General features: G+C 46.9%; 1 protein-coding gene across 2 annotated transcripts in view; it reads right to left on the bottom strand.

Annotated features, from left to right (window-relative positions):
- Positions 1–4,345, bottom strand: part of ABCG4 (ATP binding cassette subfamily G member 4) — a 40,859-nt gene extending 36,514 nt beyond the window's left edge. The window contains exon 1 of one of the 2 annotated variants that reach the window (XM_083588626.1): positions 3,544–4,345. The gene's annotated coding sequence lies outside the window, so the exon portion shown is untranslated. The remainder of the gene's footprint in view (positions 1–3,543) is intronic. The other variant, XM_083588625.1, reaches the window with a different exon arrangement.
- Between the last annotated feature and the right edge of the window lie 15,312 nt (positions 4,346–19,657).

Raw genomic sequence — 19,657 nt, forward strand, 5'->3', positions numbered from 1 at the left:
GGCCCTTGGAGTATTTTCCTTTTCCCAGGCACAACCCGTCCTGGCCTGACTTCACAGAACCCAGATAACAAACTGGGAAAAGGCAGGGCAAAAACTAGACAGCAGGCATTAAAAATATTCCAGTGATTCCATACCCTCCAACATTTCTCTGATGTAAATAGAGATGTCCCATTCCATACTGATAATTTTACTATATTTATACCCCACACATCTTACTGGGTTGCGCCAGCTACTCTGGGCAGCTTCCAACATATATAAAAACATAATGAAACATTAAACATTAAAAAAAAAACTTCCCTATACAGGACTGCAGTCAGATAACTCCATACCCTCCAAAATTTATCCAATGAAAATAGGAACATCCTACCATACCCTCTAACATTTCTCCAGTGAAAAGAGGGACATCCTAAGGGAAAGTGGGACATTCCAGGATCAAATCAGAAACCGGGATGGCTTTTCTAAATCAGGGACGTCCCTGGAAAATAGGGACACTTGGAGAGTGTGCGATTCAAAGCTCGGGGAAACCTTCTTCTTGTGGGCTTCTCCCAAGTGGAAGAGTAATGGAGCAGTCCATTCTTCCTCTGGCAGCCTGCATGAAATACCATGTGTTCACCTACATGCAATTTCTGGTCGCCTGTGGTGACCAAGTGAGCTGTTAGATATAAGGCTGGCATAAGGTGAAGAGCACAGCGATCATTCGTATTAGAAGCGGAGTGTTACAAAGGTGCACCTATTTTTTTATTCTTCAAAACTGATATACCGCTTAACCGGGGGGCGGGGGGGCAGGGAATCTATAAGTGGTTTACAGAAAACGGCATAAAATATTCATTAAAACAGACTTTAAAGCAGCAAACACAATAAAATGATCAATATATAGATTAAAATCGACATTAACAAAATAAACAAACATAGGTAATAAAGTTACATGTCTGGGTAGGCTTGCCTAAACCAAAAAGGGTTTTAGCAGGTGTCAAAATCAATGAATAAAGGCACTTGCCTAATATCAAACGGCAGGGAGTTCCAAAGAAATGGTGCTGCCACATTAAAGTACTGATTTGATGTTGGTTGGCATCTGAGAACCACTGAGTGGAGGAGCCCCAGTCAACGCCCAGCCGCACAAGAGCAATTTGAATGTGCGAATGGACCCAGGTGCCTGAAAGATCGTTCCATTGCCGGGCTGTTGTGCAATTGCGTCTGGAGTCTGCAAAACGTATGACCAAAAGCCCCCCCACCCTTCGTTCCCACCACCCTTCCTGTTCCCTCCAGCACCCGAGAGAGATTTTGTAGATAAAGAAGAGGCAAAACCAGCCTCAAAGGAAACTGTTGAACAATTCCCATAGATTGCAGCCACAGCAGAAAATCAAGCCTAGCCTGCGCCAACAGCCAGGCTCCATCCTTGCTATGAATCGAACGCAGAGCTGGCCGCTCAAATCCAGGGGCAAAGAAAGAAAGAAAAGGTGCCACAATGGAAGAAGCTGTAGTGCAGGAACAGGGTGCACTGTGCAGCGGAGAAGGTGTGCAAGCAAGGCAGGCTAGGGTGGTACAGTCAGCTCTTACCATCAGCTCTCAAGGCAAAGCATCAAAAATGCTTGGCTGCAGGTAGGCAGGCCACAAGAACTGGCCTCCTCTCCCTGTTCTGGAAGCTTGGATTTCAAAACGGACCCTACGGGGTAATAATAAGCAGAGAGCTGGGCAGGTTTCTGGGGAAGTGTGCACCCGTGGGTGGGCAGAAGAATGCCTGTGGGACCCTCCTCTTCCCCCTTCCCCTCCCCTCTGGGCTCAGCCCACTCTGCTCCCTTGCAATTCTTTAACCCACATTTCTGACCACTGCAGTTTCCTGTGCAGTACGGAGGCACAGAGAAGTAAGCAGCCTCGTTTTTGGGGCTGGGCTGTCACCTGTCCTTGACATCAGAAGCACCACAAGGCGCTGTCTATTTCTCCCAGGGTCCTTTTCCTTCCCTCCCCCACCAATAAATAAATAAAACATAATCAAGATCTGCCCCCACCCCCGGCCTCAATACAAAAGCATGCACACCACAAACACACATTTTTCTTAGTCTAAATGTTCCTTAGAGGAGGGCGGAAATGCCACTGAAAGGGGGTGAGAGGTGTGGGTTGGTCTCCTAAAGACCCTCTCTCCCCACACGTTTCAAACCACATGTGATCATGTTTCAGGGATTTCTTTTATTTCTGGTTAAGCCAGCAAATGGTGTTAAGATGCACTGCTTATTTGCAATCTGATCTCGGATCTATTCAAGAACAGGCCTTTTCCTGTAAATCTTGCCTGCTCTTTACTGAAAACTCATCAATTTCCCCACCCTGTGGAATCCCAAAACAGTGCCCCTAGAGGAGGGGCAGGTGTGGATTTTGGACACCTCTTCCGAATTTTTCCTCTGCATTTGAGATATTTAACAAGTGAAGCCTGGCTCTTTGCATGTTTCCTGGGAAAACAAGTTCCACCAAGATCAGTGGGGACTTCCAAGAACATGCAAATGATCCGGTAGCAATAATATTTAGATAATCCAAATGTTGAAATCTCTGAAATACCCCCTCCATTTGGATGAAGTGATAGTTGGGAGTTGCAAGCCTCATTCCTCTAGTCAAATTTTCTTTTTAATGGCTTCTAGTTGAGGCAATTATTTGAAAACAAAACAAATGAAGTTCTGAAGGCATTTTTAGGGCATCAGAATTGCTTGTCTTCTGGGTCTGGGTGGGATATTTTATACGTGCTAATAAATAATAATAATACTAATACTAATAATAATAATAACCCTTTTATACCAGCATAATGCAGCCATCATAATCACACATTTCCACCATCCCTCCCCACAATCTTACAAAACTACAGGATGGGAAGCTGATGTTTGTGTGTGTTAGAGAGAGAGAGAGAGAGAAAGAAATTCTGGCAAATTAAAACACACTCCCAGCCCTGAAGCTCATCTCAGTCTTTCATGATGCTACCAGAATGAATTCCCTTTCCAGGACTGAGAATTCCATCCTCATTCTCTTCTCTCCACCTGCCTCCCCAAATTTGCTGCATCCCAAAAGAGCATCCTGCAGAGAGGGCAACTCTTAGACCAACTCAGACCATAAATCCTCTCTCCCCCCCCTGCCCCGCCCCCCACATCAAACACACAAGGACCTTCTAATAGGAATGCCAAAAAGTTTGCTGCACTAGAGATAGGGGGGGCAGTGGCGGGGGGGGGGGAGGAGCAGTCTCTCCACCTGCACTATCCAGGAAGGACAGGCAGGCTGGTCCTCGATTTCACCTTGATTTCAAAATTTATTATTATTATTAATCTCCCCCCCTAAAACACCCTTCTTCCTTGCCCCACACCCCCCCTATAAGTGAGGGGGAGGGCTTCTCATGAACCACTGATCTCAGTGCCACACCAACATCAGCCTCAGTTCAAGCAATGCATGGGGGGGACGGACACCCCCAATAATAAAAGGGCTCGATTTTCAGCAGGGAAGAGGGAGGGGAGGGTGTCAAAAGATGCTGCCTACTTCATCCCCCCCCCCAATACCTTAGTTCAGACTCACCTCGCTCTCTTCTCTTCCTTTTTATTGCTGGCTCAGCTCCCTCGCGTCTGGATGTGATGGACAGCAGGCTCCCCTTTTCTGCTGCGGTGCTCGGGGCTTTTGGGTCCTGCCTGCCGCCACCCCCCAAGCTGCAGACATGTGGGGTGGGTGGGTGGGTGCTGGCGTCTTCTTCTTCTTCTTCTCTCTTCCCCCCTCCCTCTTCTCTTTGCAGCAGCAGCGGTTTCCCCCCCTCCTTTTGTAGACAAAAAGGAAAGGATGCTGAGGGATGGACGGAGGTCCTGGGCTCTCCTCTCTCGCTCTCTTCCCAAAGGATGCTCTGCTGCGATGGGCTGGGCAGGGCAAGGACCAGCCCGGCTGCCAAGAAGTGACTGCAGAGCAGACCGAGAGAGGGCAGCTCTCAGCTCCTGCAGCCGTCCTTCTCCATCCTCTCAGAGGAAGGTGGTGGTGGGGCTTGGGCTTGGGGGGGGAGACGCCAGCAAGCCAGCCAGCCCCCCCTGCTCCCCACTTCTCCTCAGCCAAGCAGCAGCCCCTTAGCAGCCCCCCTGCCCTGGCTGGTGGTGGGGAAAGCTCCTCTCTGCTCCATCAGCCCGACGCCGCGGCTCCTCCGTCTCTCCAGGTTCATCCCCTCCTTGCTGAATGTCACAAGCACCAGCTAGCAGGGCGGGCCGGAGGTGGGGGGGGGGGAGAGGGAGGGATTGCTGGGCCGGGCTTTCCAGGCAGGTTTCTGCTTTCCCAGCCAGCATAACAGCTTCCCTTAAAGGGACCAGCCGGCTGTGCTCTTAAAAGTGGAGGGCTGGTGGAGGAAGAGGAGGAGGAGAAAGGAAAAAAGCCTCATGCCAAGAACTGCAGCCCGGCAGGCCCCCGGGACACGCTTCCTCCTCGAGGGGGCGCTCCTGCCCCCCCCCCCACAAAAACCCCAGCAAGCTCCTAGTCCTCTGCAGAGAGGGCTAGAACGTTCCCCCTGGCCTCCACTTTTAAAATAAGATAACAGCTTTTTTTTTTAGCTTGTCATTGATTTAAATTATTTTCTGAATGTTTTTCACAGGTGGTTGGGGAAACCCAGCCAGATGGGTGGTATAAATAATAAAATTAATATTGTTGTTATTATTATTCTTACTGATGGTTATATTGTTATACTGGTGATTATATTGTTGGATGGCGTCTTGTGTTTCTCCTCCGGCAACTCCTGCAGCCAAGCTGATATCAAGTGTATTGCTTTCCTTTCCTTTGGACCACATCCGTCTTATCGTCTTATCATCTTGGTCATACACACTGCCCAGGCTTGCCCCGGAAAGGTCAACTTTGATGCTGCTAATGCTGCAAAAACAATGCAGGAGCGAGTTACCAGTCTCTGCAGCCACAGCAGCCGCTGTGATTCTCCAAAAGTTTGACTTCATTGTCTTAAGAAAGAGAGAGGAGGATGCCCATTCTTTTTGTAAACTGCTTTGAGATTTGGGTCTTTTTTTCTTTTTCAAGACTCAGTATATACATTTTGTGAAATTAAATGAAATAAATGTTATATTATTTCTTACCCTCCCTTCACCATGAGGTGCCAGTGTGGATTAGAACCATTTAAAAATAAAATAAAATACAATATTAAAAACAGCAGTCGGCCCTAAAAGCAAGAAAAAACTCTCCAGTTGGCTGCAGTGATAGGGAGAATGTGGTTGGAATCCCAGCAGCCCTTGCAGCTAGCATGGCCAAGGGGATGCTGGGAGTTGTAGTCCCACAACATTCTAGAGCAGGCATGTCCAAAGTGCGGCCCCTATTGCTGAAAGCAGGTAACCAGCAGGGAATGCTTCAGCTCAGCCTTTGCACTGTTGACTGAACACCCCCTGCTGTGCAGATAATGGAGAAATCTCATAAATTGTATCCCTTCTGGCATCCTGGCCAACTCTATTAAAGGTAAAGGTAAAGGGACCCTTGACCATTAGGTCCAGTCATGACCGAATCTGGGGTTGTGGCGCTCATCTCGCTTTATTGGCCGAGGGAGCCGGCATACAGCTTCCGGGTCATGTGGCCAGCATGACTAAGCCACTTCTGGCGAACCAGAGCAGTGCACGGAAACGCCGTTTAGCTTCCCGCCAGAGCGGTACCTATTTACCTACTTGCACTTTGATATGCTAGATTGGCAGAAGCAGGGACCGAGCAACGGGAGCTCACCCCGTGGTGGGGATTCGAACCGCCGACCTTCTGATCGGCAAGTCCTAGGCTCTGTGGTTTAACCCACAGCGCCACCCGCGTCCCTATTCCAACTCTATTAAACCCTGGTGCACCAGAAGCCCAGAATAGCTGCAAATAAAATCCGCTCATATGTCAGCAACTGATAAGACTTGTCAACCAGTTCTTCCAAAGTCTTCCTTCCTAGATTATAAAGCTCCAAAATACAGGCCAAAAGAGAGCAGGTCTGGAAAGAGCGAGGCATACAATGGGCACCACCAGTGAAAAGGCCCTGCTCCATGTAGCTCCTGCCCTGTCATTTGATAGGGTGCCCACTTGCCCTCCTTCTTGACATGGAAGTTCCCAAGAGCTGTTAATCAAGCAAGCAAGCATGCACACACACACACACACACACACACACACACACACACAGGTCATATTTGTCACAGTCAGGTTGCCTATGTCCTGGCCAGGCCTGCACCCAATCTTGTTTTTGTACGATCTTGTTTGTCCTCAGTAACCAAAATTATATTATCAACATATACAAGCAAAAAAGTTGTTTTCCTTCATTTGCAAGGAATCATACAAAACAAAGTGGCACTAATAAAGAAAAGTTCCAGGGTGGCAACAGAAGGCAAACCAAAAATGCTTTTGCAGTTCATCAAAACTGTCCAGGAATATCAAGTTATAGGAAAACTGGTGCCATTAACAGTAATCCTTCTTGCTGGTTAATTGGTTCGGCAACTTCCATGCATATGATGTGTGATGCTAATTATTTCCCCCAAGAGTTAAATGATAACTAATCAGAGGCAGCTACAGTTGCAAATGGCAACAAAATATCTGTGAAAGGAAGAGGAGCAGGTTTGCTCACGTGTGTTGCAGGTGGAAATACTGTTTGTAATGAAGTGAGAGCAGTAGTTTACTTGCTCGAATCAACAAATAAGAAAGTTTTGAGAATTTAAATTCTAGATTAAAATTTATTACTTAATTGAGAAGGGGATTGTAACAAAAACACTGGGGTCTAATTTGAATAGTAGCGTGCCTGGTATCTGGTGGGCAGACTCTCGTTAGGAGAGCTATGAGATTCAGGTGAGGGTCAGATGCCCTGCCAATCCTAGCAGGTATATAACAGGAAGACCTGGCCTGCCCAGCATTATAAAAAGCTCAACAACTTTGGGGCAAAATCCTAAAAAAGGCTCAACAACTTCAATCCTAAAAAAAGCTTTGCCGGCCCTCACGCATGTTCACTTCATCAAATCTGGCCCTCTTTGAAAAAAGTTTGGACACCAGCGTTCTGGAGGAAGGCTGAACTATATGGGCCTTCAGTCAGATCCAATAAGGCAGGAATAAGGAACCCTCCAGATGTTGCTGGACTACAGTTCCCATCAGCCTTTGCAGTCAGCATGGCCAGTGCTTAGAGATGATGAGAACTGGACGCCAACATCCCTGAACCATAGGGAACACCACAAAACCACTGAAACAGGAGGAAGTGCATCAGAGCATGCACAGAGTTTGCCAAGCAACCACACATTTTGAATTAGAAGGGGCTTCTGGGCATTCATAGAAGAGTGGCCATTTCCTTCTACTAGTCTGCAGACTTGATCATTAATACAATTCCATCATAAGGGTGGGAGAAATGTCTCCACTGGATTTCTGCCTCTTCCTAGGGGTGGGTGGTGGGTGGGGAAAGAAGCCCTAGCTAACACGTTATCAGGACTTCCCCCTTCTTCAAACCAAGCATTTCTAAGGTAAAGGTAAAGGGACCCCTGACCATTAGGTCCAGTCGTGGCTGACTCTGGGGTTGCAGCGCTCATCTCGCTTTATTGGCTGAAGGAGCCGGCGTACAGCTTCCGGGTCATGTGGTCAGCATGACTAAGCCACTTCTGGTGAACCAGAGCAGTGCACGGAAACGCCGTTTACCTTCCCGCCAGAGCGGTACCTATTAATTTACTTGCACTTTTGATGTGCTTTCGAACTGCTAGGTTGGCAGGAGCAGGGACCGAGCAACGGGAGCTCACCCTGTCGTGGGGAATCGAACCGCCAACTTTCTGATCGGCAAGTCCTAGGCTCTGTGGTTAACCCACAGCACCACCCGCATCCCGCAAGTCTTCCTAAACCAGCCTTAAACTGAGGCGTCACTTCACATTGTTTTTTTAGCTTCAAGTGAACAGTTGCGACTTCTCTCAAACACACGCTTCTCATGGGACTGACAGCATCTCTCCAGGGTTTCAGTCAGGAGCCTCTTCAAAGCCCTACCTGGCGATGCTAAGAATTGAACCTGCGGCCTTCTGCATGCAATGCAGATGCTCCCCCACTGACCTATGGCCCTTCCCTTAAGTTTGTTCCTATGGGCAGGTGGCTGGGCCACCTGTCATTTCCTGACTCCACCTGCAGCTCTATGAGTTTCTCATCTTAATGGAGTATTTCCACACAGGGCCATTATGCTAGGAACATAAAAGACCCAATGCACAAATTTGCATCACATTTCCACTTGCTAATTTACATAGTAACTAAGCAAATTAAGACAATGCATTTTGGAGGTCTAACTGTAACTGCGCTTTGCAGAATATCTAGTGCTTACAATTTCCCCCGTAAGTTTTATTTTTAATGGGGTGGCAAATTTAAGCTGCACAGTTAAAGCTGGTTTGGTGTTCCTGCTTAACAAATCCACTCGCACCTCGCACCCCAAATTCGACTTTTTGCAAGAAGGAAGATGACAGGAAAATGCCCTGGGAAACATGGGATACAGTTACAGTGGTATCTCAGGTTAAGTACTTAATTCGTTCCGGAGGTCTGTATTTAACCTGAAACTGTTCTTAACCTGAAGCACCACTTTAGCTAATGGGGCCTCCTGCTGCCACTGCGCCGCCAGAGCACAATTTCTGTTCTCATCCTGAAGCAAAGTTCTTAACTCGAGGTACTATTTCTGGGTTAGCGGAGTCTGTAACTTGAAGCGTATGTAACCTGAAGCGTATGTAACCTGAGGTACCACTGTACTTGATGCAACATCATCTAACTTTCTCAAAAACAAATCAGTGGTGGTGGACTTTGGGGCCTCAGATTTTGGCGGGGCCCTGTGTGACACCAAAGTTCACCACCCCCCTGCCCCTCGCCTTCCAGTCTACATCACAGCTGAGATGTCCTCCTGCAGCACCACTGCTCCGCGCCCCCTAAATCCACCTCTGAAATCAGGATGAATGCTCAATAATTAGCTGGCGGTCGCCTAACCCCCTTTGCAGACTTGCTCAACAAACAGGTCGCTTGAAAGCAACCTTAGTGTTTACTCCCAAATAGTCATGTTTCCCTTACTCCCGTTTTACAGAACATCTGCATGACGTCATCATCAAATTGTTGTCCTCCTGTTTTCTCAGGCTGCAGACGATTTGACTTTGGGGGAGAATCAGGAGTGCTACCTGTGCAGGTGAAGTTTGCCTTAGTGCAACTTTCCCACCTTTCTGAAGAGGAATGGCTTTGAATGTATGCAGTGACATATTATGAATGTTAATCCACCACAACACCTTCAGGACTATATTACCATGCTGGTCACAGCCATTTCCACTGCATGTTTGCTCTTCTTTTAATTTTCACTTTCTCGTGTGATACTTTTGCAATAGTCTTTAACAGGGCATCCCTGAAGGGGTGACATCAAAGGGCAGCGGCGGGAGGTGGGGGGAGAGAATCCCTTTGGGGTGCCTCCTGCTATTGTTGTATTTTGTTATTTCTGTGGGTAGCCCAATGGTTGCCATTAATTTGATTCTGCATTGATTTTAGAATGAATTGATTTTAGAATGCTGTGTTACTTTTACTGTTGTTAGCCACTCTGAGCCCGGCTTCGGCTGGGGAGGGTGGGATATAAATAAATTATTATTATTATTATTATTATTATTATTATTATTATTATTGGTGCTCCCTGATGATAGCAGAGGGAGCTCCAGGAATCCTGGAATTGTAGAGTTGGAAGGGACCCTGAGGATCATCTAGTCCAACCCCCTGCAATGCAAGGCAGGAATGTGCACCTGTGCCATACGAGGATCGAACCTGCAACCTTGGTGTCATCAGCACCACGCTCTAACCAACTGAGCTGTGGGGAGTGTGTCATTTTGTTCCATCTTTTGGTGTAAGCTTAAGATGGGGAGACGGAAGCAGAAGTGAGAGTTCCACATGCGTGTCTATTTTCTGTTGCATTGCTGTATTTTGGATCTGCTAGTAGTTATTATGGGTCCCCATATGTTAGTTGTTCCAGCTTCTATTTATGTTTAGGAGGAAATCTTATTTAAGTGTTATCTGCACTGCACTAAAATGTGGATTCCCCTCCCCCCACGTTCTTTGTATTTGGCATTTATTTGTGGTATTTTTAAGATGCTGTGAACCGCTTAGAGGTTTTCTTTGGAATATGGAACAGTCTATGACTTACTTAAGGAAGCAAATATAATTTTAGAGCAGATAAAAAAAATGACTGCCACCTCAGTCTTTCTAATCAACACCTTCGTTTTATTTTGCTTTTATGCCTTCTTCTTTTTAACACTGAAGGGATTCTCCATTTTCTGCACCTGTCCCTGGTCTGGAACTCCTTCCCCAAAGGCAGCTCTCACGGGACTCAGCTACGTTAGAAAAAAAAACCCCAGCACTTTGAATGTATTCTAAACATGCAACACCAGATGGCGCTGGAGAGCAAAGAAAATTTCTTTGTGATTTCCCTTAGCGCTTTCCCCCCCTTTCGTTTTAACGTTTTAATTTCTGACTTATTTATAGCGGGGGTTTTCCCCTGTGTGTAGATCCACCCCATGAGCTACAATTCTCAGAGCGGTTTAACAACAGATCCCTCTTTCCAGGGAACTCTGGGAACCGTAGCTCTGTGAGGGGTATAGGGACTTTCTCACAACTCTCTGTACCCTTAACAAACTACAAGCCCCAGGAGTCTTAGGGGAAAGCTATGACTGTTTAAAGTGGTATGTATGGTGCAAATGTGGTCTAACTCTATATGTTAACGACGTTACCTGAGGAGGAGAATCTGAGGTCTGGTTTTCCTCCATGGGCAGAACGCTGCCATCCCCTTGTGAGTCATCTGCTTCACCCAACATCACCACCTTGCCTGGAAGACAAAAGGCATATGGAAAAACGAGTGGCATTAATTTATCACCATCTGCTGCCAATCTTTCCCTGTGCCATGAAAAAAAACAAAAAACAGGTGGGGGGAGGTTGGGAGGAAACTGAGTGACGTGAGCGTAGAGATTGGTGAGCAAACTTGGAAACACATAAAGAGAAGCAAAGATCTCACACTGAGTCAGACCTCCAGTCCCTCAGGTTCAGGATTGGCTCCTCTGACTGACGTCATCCCTGACTGACATCATCAGCCATGGCTACCCCCAAAGATTCCCAGGAGCTGTAGTTTGTTAAGGGCACTTAGAGTTGTAAATAGGCCCCCTATTCCTCTCACAGAGCTACCGTTCTCAGAACGGTTTAACAACCAATCAAAGGGTACTCTGGGAATGATAGTTCTGTGTGGGAATAGGGGGCATTCTACCAGCACCCTGAACTGCAGTTCCCAGAATGCTTTGGGGAAGCCATGCCTATTTAAAGCAGCAGCATAGAGTTGGAATGGATCCCATGGATCATCTCTTCTCGTTCAACCCCCTGCAGTGCAGGAATATTGTCAGGATGCTGTCAGAAGCTCCTGGCTGGTTGTCCAGGACAGTATAAAGACAAGGGAAAGTTTCTTACAGTCCTTTTTTATTTCAGACTTTACAGAGAGAGGCTATAGAACCCAGCTTCTTGGATAATGGTGCTGTCCCAAGTTAATCTCCACCTCCCGTCTCTCTCACCTCCTCATTCGTCACTTCTACCGGTGCTGCTACGTGCCCTCTGTCTTTGAGCTCTTCACTCTCCTACTTTTAAGGCTCGCCGGGTTCTGGGAGATGGAGGGTCTGGAATGCTTTCTAACGACAACGTATCAGCCAGGTGTTGTTCTAGCTCTGCCATGATTTCCCAACTTCCCCCCTCATCTGCCTCTGAGCTGTGACTTCTCTCAAACCCCTGTTGTAAATCTATACTGTCTTCCTCTTTCTTCTCCCTGGAAGGGTCAGGATGGGGAGGCGATCTCCACCATTCCTCCTCTTCCCAGTCCTTGAGAAATATGCACCCATACGGGGATCAAATCTGTGGCTTTTGTGTTATCGGCACCATGCTCTAACCAACTGAGCTAATCGGCCATCATAGTGCTTTATGTGGCCTAGAATGAGTTGGCTCTGCTTGTCATTCGCTGTCTCTTGTCTGTCATTAACTCTGCAGTGGCAGACTTTGGGCTCTCAAATTGTTTTTGCACCCCTCCCCACCCCACCTCTTGTGCTCCATTCTACAGCATTCTGCGGAGCGGCACCCAGTGTGATTGCACCCATTGCGCTACCTTAAAACCACCTCCGAACTTTGGCTCCACCTACTGTCAGTTTCCTGCCTTCCACCCCAATAATCCCAATGAACACCAGCCACCACTGGCCTCAGAGAGAGAAGGGTCTTTGCCACACCCCATGGGCTGATTTTTCTACTTTACGGGTGGGAAACTTTTGACCCTCCAGATATGAGATGTTGCTCAGACCAGCCCAAGCCAGCAATCAGGACTGATGGGAGTCGTGGTCCAACAGTATCTGGAGGGCCGTAGATTTCCTATTGCCACTGTTCTGGCAGGAATTGCCAGGGATTGCAACTTCCTGCCTGTGAAGCTTTCTGAGCAGCAGGGAAAGGAAAGCCAGCCCTAGAATGGTGCTTGACAAGGGACATTAATAATAATAATAATAATAATAATAATAATAATAATAATAATAATAATAATGTATTATTTATACCCTGCCCATGTGGCTGGGCTTCCCCAGCCACTCTGGGTGGCTTCCAACAAAATATTTAAATACAGTAATGCATCAAACATTAGAAGCTTCCCTAATCAGGGCTGCCTTCAGATGTCTTCTAAAAGTCTGGTAGTTGTTGTTCTCTTTGACATATGGTGGGAGGGTGTTCCACAGGGTGGGTGCCACTACTGAGAAGGCCTCTGCCTGGTTCCCTGTAACTTGGCTTCTCGCAGCGAGGGAACCGCCAGAAGGCCCTCGGCGCTGGATCTCAGTGTCCAGGCAGAACGATGGAGGTGGAGACGCTCCTTCAGGTATACTGGACCGAGGCCGTCTAGGGCTTTAAAGGTCAGCACCAACACCTTGAATCTAGAAAACTTGCCCATTTTCGAAACACTCTTAGCCCCGTTCTCTGCCACAAGGCAATTTCCATCTTAGCTTGAATGCGCCCTCTTGTGGCAAGAGCAAAGATTTGACAAGCTACAGGTACTGGCAATCTGGAACTCACAGCAGCTGTCTCCAGATTCAGTCACATAACAGAACTGTAAGGTTTGTGCAGTACAAACGGATTGAAAGCACTCTGTCGCCCCGGTGCAACAAAGTCACTTTAAAAAAAAGAACCAGACTTTTTTTGCAGTTCAAAAGTGTGAGATAAACCATTTATTTACTGGAAAACGTAGAACCTTCCTGCAAACAAATCAGGATGAATACAGGCTGAATGTGAGATAATGATGGGCATCATCTAACCTCCACCTAAGGTGCACCTGGTGGGACGTGGGTGGCGCTGTGGGTTAAACCACAGAGCCTAGGACTTGCTGATCAGAAGGTCGGCGGTTCCAATCCCCGTGACGGGGTGAGCTCCTGTTACTCGTTCCCTGCTCCTGCCAATGTAGCAGTTCGAAAGCACATCAAAGTGCAAGTAGATAAATAGGTACCACTCTGGCGAGAAGGTAAACAGTGTTTCCGTGCGTTGCTCTGGTTTGCCAGAAGCAGCTTAGTATGCTGGCCACATGACCCGGAAGCTGTACGCCGGCTCCCTCGGCCAATAAAGCGAGATGAGCGCCACAACCCCAGAGTCGGTCACGACTGGACCTAATGGTCAGGGGTCCCTTTACCTTTACCTTTAAGGTGCACCTGCAAACAAATCAGGATGCATGTTCCAGAAATAGGTCGCCTGCAGGAGCCCGTAGATGCATTTTTACAAATCTAACCCTGTTGGCATTGGGCTCCCCATGCCCTCTTTCTGGCCAGCACTGTTTCGGATGCAATTCAGTACAGTATGTCTTTAACATGCAGCAACTGTACAAACTGGGGCAGGTTGTGGACAAGTTCCTTCTGGGGTCTTTGAAAAGGTGACCCTCCCCCATGGCACCATAGCATTAGACATGCTTTGCAGCGGCAGCATACAAGCATCGTTTCATTCCCCCCCCCCTTCATATCTTCTTTACTTCCCTCCACTCTGTTCCTTTTGGTTATATTCCCCCCCCCCCATAAAGGCAGGAACACTGTTTCCTCTTCCTGTTCAAAAGCCAGCACAAAATCCTCCCAGGAATCTTCATGAAAACTCCCCCTTCGGGAGCCAAGGTACTGCTGGAGTAAGCATTGAATGTCCAAGAGAGAGAGAGAGAGAGAGAGAGAGGCCATGGGGAGTTTGCTTATCGCCAGCTTTGTCCCTGGTGGTTTATTCACAGGGGAGAATCCAGTGGGTAATTAATATTGCTTCTTGCGTGAAAACAAAGTACAGTACAGTGGTACCTTAGGTTACATATGCTTCAGGTTACATACGCTTCAGGTTACAGACTCCATTAACCCAGAAATATTACCTCAGGTTAAGAACTTTGCTTCAGGATGAGAACAGAAATCGTGCAGCGGCAGCGCGGCAGCAGCAGGAAGCCCCATTAGCTAAAGTGGTGCTTCAGGTTAAGAACAGTTTCAGGTTAAGAACAGACCTCTGGAACGAATTAAGTACTTAACCCGAGGTACCAATGTAGTTCAAATGTAAGCTTCTTTTTTTTCACTTTCCCCATTACTCTTCCTAAGTTTAACCGCAAAAACAGAGGAAGGAGGTGGGTGACTTGCTTATTTTGCTATTATTATTTATTATCATTTGGAGGTACCGCTCAGCTTTGGAATCTGCGCTGCATAAACCTTTAAAGCACATCTGAAGCACACACTCTCCCTTGGGGAATTCTGGGCACTGTAGTTTACCCCTCACAGAGTTAAAATCCCCAGCAAGCTTGAGGAAACTACAGGGCCCAGAATTCTTTGAGGTGGGGAAGGTATAGCATTGACATAGCCCTAATGTGAGGCCTGCCCTACAATTAGGCAGAGCAGGGATGGGGAGGGTTTCTCATCCTGAGGAATGCATTCCCTCATGGGCAACTTTCTGGGGGATGTGCACCAACGGTGGATGGGGCCAAAGATATTTGTTTAAGCTCTCTAAAATTTTTAGGAGGGGCAGCAGATCTGGCCACCAACGAATGCATCCCCTGCTGCCGCCACCATTGCCACAGTAGCAGCAACAGTTATGGTCCACTCCTTGGAGGCTGGATCTGCCATATCTTTTCACATCTGGCCCCCAGTGGTGCCTCTACAGCTGCCTCTACGTCTCCTCTCCCACCCTTGTTCCTTGACACCACCCTTCTGTATTCTACACAGGACAGACAGGTTGTCTCTCTCTACATGCACAAACACACACACAGAGGCGGATTAAATGGACACAAATCTGGCATCCGAAATGGGAATTTCAAAAATCCATTGGGAGATTTCAGCTTCTCCAGATACTCTTGTCACTGACTTTACATACCTTCCAACACAATCTTCCATTGGGTTACTGTTTAGGGGCATTTTATTGCTGTTATTTATATTAATTTTTTTTGTATCTTTATTTTTAGATCCTATTGTGATTTATGTGGCAATTATTCCATTTGGCTGTGTACTTTTTGATGCGTTTCATCTATTGTTTGTGACTACTTTTGTTATATTTGTAATTATGGTTTTTTTCATGTTGTAAGCCGCCTGGAGTGTTTTGTTAACCATGCAAAGGTGGCCTACAAATAAAATGATATACCGCATTTTTCGTCCCATAGGGTGCACCGGCCCATAGGAGGCACCTAGTTTTTTGGGGGGAAATAAGGGGGAAAAAATTATTTTCCCCCCCAGGTGTGGGGCTGGGGCGGGGGAAGCCCGAGCTTCCCTCGACCCCAGCCCCCAGAACAGGCAGCTCTCCGCAAGCGGTGGGAGAGCTGCACGGAGCCCAAAGCCTGGGGGGCGCTGAGCTCAGCGCCCCCCAGGCTTCTGGGTCCAGGCAGCTCTCCGCAAAGTGGTGGGAGAGCTGCGCGACTTTGTGCAGCTCTCCCACGGCTTGCGGATAGCTTCCTGAAGCCTGGAGAGCGAGAGGGGTCGGTGCGCACCGACCCCTCTCGCTCTCCAGGCTTCAGCGAAAGCCTGCATTCGCCCCAAAGGACGCACACACATTTCCCCTTCATTTTTGGAGGGGGAAAAGTGCATCCTATAGGGCGAAAAATACGGTATGTATGTATGTAATCAAAGCCAGCTGCCTACTTTTAGGACCTGGGCTGGGGCATTGCTGGGTAAGTTTAAAAGATTCAAATCTGCATATATCAATTTCTATGGATAGATGCAAAATTTAGAATCTAAGTGTCAAAAGCCACAAGCCTACTAATTTCTCATCCAGATCATCCCAGATAAATCCTTCAGTTAATTTTCACTCCTCCTGAATCACTCCAAATCGGTTCCTCTTTGATTCATTAACCCCTAATTAATTTCCCAGTGGATCCCATTCCAAATCAATTAAATCCCCCTTCAATTACTGCCCGTTCATTAACACACACATCCCGGGTCTAAAGAAAATCTTAACATTAAATTCTTCTCCAAAATTGAAATGCTACCCAGTGGCATAGATCTCCCCACTCAATCTGATTTCTGCCAAATCCATTAGCCACCCAGAAAGACCTGGGGGGCACTTTGGGAAATGTAGGTGTGGGGATGGGCAGAGATAACCCTGGATCAGTACAATGGTACCTCGGGTTAAGTACTTAATTTGTTCCAGGGGCCTCCTGCTGCTGCTGTGCTACCGGAGCACAATTTCTGTTCTCATCCTGAAGCAAAGTTCTTAACCTGAAGCACTGTTTCTGGGTTAGCGGAGTCTGTAACCTGAAGCGTATGTAACCCAAGGTACCACAGTAGTAGCATGCAGTGGAGGGTTCCCAGGTCATGGGGCTGTGTTTTCTCGGAAGGGTTAAGGTCCTCCACCTGCCCCTTAGCTGCTCCACAAAATTCCTCACCCACCTAAGGCCCTTTGCCTTACGACCTGGTCAGTCTGCAGCACATCCCACCAAGAAGTCTGTTTAGGGAAGGAAGGCAGGTCTGCAGCATTGGGGGCGAGTAGAGAGGTGAAGAGAAAATGCAGTTTGAGGAAGCTGCCTGCCTTTGCATTCTCAGCCTGTCCTTGGTGCGTCTCTCTGGGCCTCCGCTCTCTCCTGCAGGAAAGAGAAGCTCTGGGCAGCACTGCTGCACTGAGAACATTTGCATTGAAAACCCAGCGTTTCCCCCTCTTTCATCCTCTGCTTTTATCCTCTCTCTCTCTCTCTCTCTCTCTCTCCCGGTTAACCTTGGAAGGAGGATCTTCTCCCATCCTCCCCAGATCCCTCTTGTCACCAGCCAGACTGCAGGCAGCTGGCGGCAGGGAGAAAAGGCTTCATCATACAATGCAGAGCGCATAGAAGGAGAAGGGAGATTTTCCACATTGCAGGGCTTTGTTTTGTTTTTGCCAGGGACACTTTGAGATGCTAAAGCAAGCTGAGAAGTTTATCAAGTCTTTTTAATGAAGAAGGTGAGACCTATGCACTCAACTGCGATTAAGGCAGCTTCTCAAATTTGGGGAAATACTAAATTACTGTCAGAGGCTGTCAGAGGTGAATGCACAAACTTTTAAGGTAGGAAAGTGAGGTGCAAGGTTTGAGGAAAATACAAGGGAGAGGAAGATTGGTCTATAACAGGCTTCCTTGACCTCGGCTCTCCAGATGTTTCAAGACTACAATTCCCATCATCTCTGACCACTGGTCCTGTCGGCTGGGGATCATAGGCCAAAAACATCTGGAAGGCCGAGGTTGAGGAAACCTGGTTTATAACAAAAATGATACCTCATGTGAACTGATATGGGAGGCCTATGACTTGGCCCAAGATAAAAAAATGATACCCTGTGTGAACTGATCTGAAAGCTTTGATGGAGATGAAGCAGGAAGGGCGAGTAAAGGGTGTGGGAGGCTGCCATATGTGGTTGCAATGTAAAATTATTAAGGAAGCCTGGGCGGTGATATATAAAGATTTGAAGAAAATGTTGGAAATGACTTTGGTTAATAAAATTGAAGCAATGATCCTGGATGGTACAGAACTTAATGGATTTACCATGCAAAAGACTTTGCATCTGAGAACGGACACCAGGCCAACATTAGCCCATCCCTATAGGAGGAAGAAGCCACCGCCAAAGAAGATGAAGGAGATTGGCAAAACAAACCACAGTGGTACCTTGGGTTACATACGCTTCAGGTTACAGACTCTGCTAACCCAGAAATAGTGCTTCAGGTTAAGAACTTTGCTTCAGGATGAGAACAGAAATCGTGCTCCAGCAATGCAGCAGCAGCGGGAGGCCCCATTAGCTAAAGTGGTTGAAATATACTCAGAGTCGCAAAGTGATTTCATGCTCTTTATTCAGCTCATAGTGTTGAGGAGGAATGAATGAAAGTCCCCTCAAAGTATCTGCTTTATATACATTCTTTACACAATGGGCTGCACATGATTGGCTAATTCCGGAATTCTACTGTAAGCCAATCAGGTTGTGGATTCACTTCTATCTGGAGCATGATTGGGTGGTTCCTGCCAACCAATCATACTGCTGCATTGTTCTAGGGCCAATCAGACTGCTGCATTCTGAATCCTATTGTTCTAGGACCAATCAGACTGCTGCCTTTTGGATCCTATTGTTCTAGGACCAATCAGACTGCTGCAGTTTGAATCCTATTCAACTCAGTACATAACAGTGGTGCTTCAGGTTAAGAACAGTTTCAGGTTAAGTACGGACCTCCGGAACGAATTAAGTACTTAACCTGAGGTTCCACTGTAATGAACTATACTGGACACACCAGACAATTTCTTTTCTTCCCCCCCCCCCTTCCTTAAAAAAGGGAGAAATGTTCAGGCATAAGCAGTAAGCTTTGTGTATTGGTTTTGTACATTAGTTAAACTTTTAAAGATCACTTGTAATAATATGTATAAGGTTTTAAAATTGAATAGGTAAGAGTCTAAGATTCTCTGGATGTGCATAAATAAGTATTAAAAAATGGAACCAGGAGGGAGAGGGGGAGAGAAGTCAATTAAGATGTATGATTTTGATTGTGATTTTTTTTATTGGGTTGTTGTTTTTTGATCTCATAAAATTAATAAATTGTATCAGAGAGAGAGAGAGAGAGAGAGAGAGAGAGAGAGAGAGAGACCGAGGAACAGAGAAAGAGACCCTATAAAGCTGTCCTGTATGGACCCACATGCCTGCTGGCCCCTTTATTTCCCTCCCCAGTAGATATGGAACGCCAAGACAATGAAGGCCTTTAGGGCAAAAAGGAACACTAATCCACCAACCTCAGTCTGTCCTCCTCCAGGAGTCCCTCCCCCTAAAAACCCATCTGCTTTCCTATTTACAACTAATCCAGGAAATGGCATTTCTGGTCAGCTTTGTTCTCCTCAGCGTTGCCCTTGTAGAACTCTCCAGAGAGGAGGAAGATGGGGGACAAAACTAGACTTACTTAGCTCCCCCAGTCAATGACTCTCTGGTTCTACCTAGTGTTGGCCTCTATGCATATCCTTCAATATGTCCCAGCAGAAAACTGGGATGCGCGTTGTTAACCCAAAAATGGAAAATGAGTGAGGTCCCAACCAAAGAAGAATGGCAACTTAGGTTGACAGAATATGCGCTGCTTGCAGACTTAACATATAGAATAAGAGAAAAAGAAGAACATACGTTTAAAGGAGATTGGAAAACGTTTATTGAATACAGTGTACCTTGGTTTGCAACCGCTTTGGATTACAACCCTATTGGATTA

Source organism: Podarcis filfolensis (assembly GCF_964270895.1).
Source record: "Podarcis filfolensis genome assembly, chromosome: 15".
Lineage (NCBI taxonomy): Eukaryota > Metazoa > Chordata > Lepidosauria > Squamata > Lacertidae > Podarcis > Podarcis filfolensis.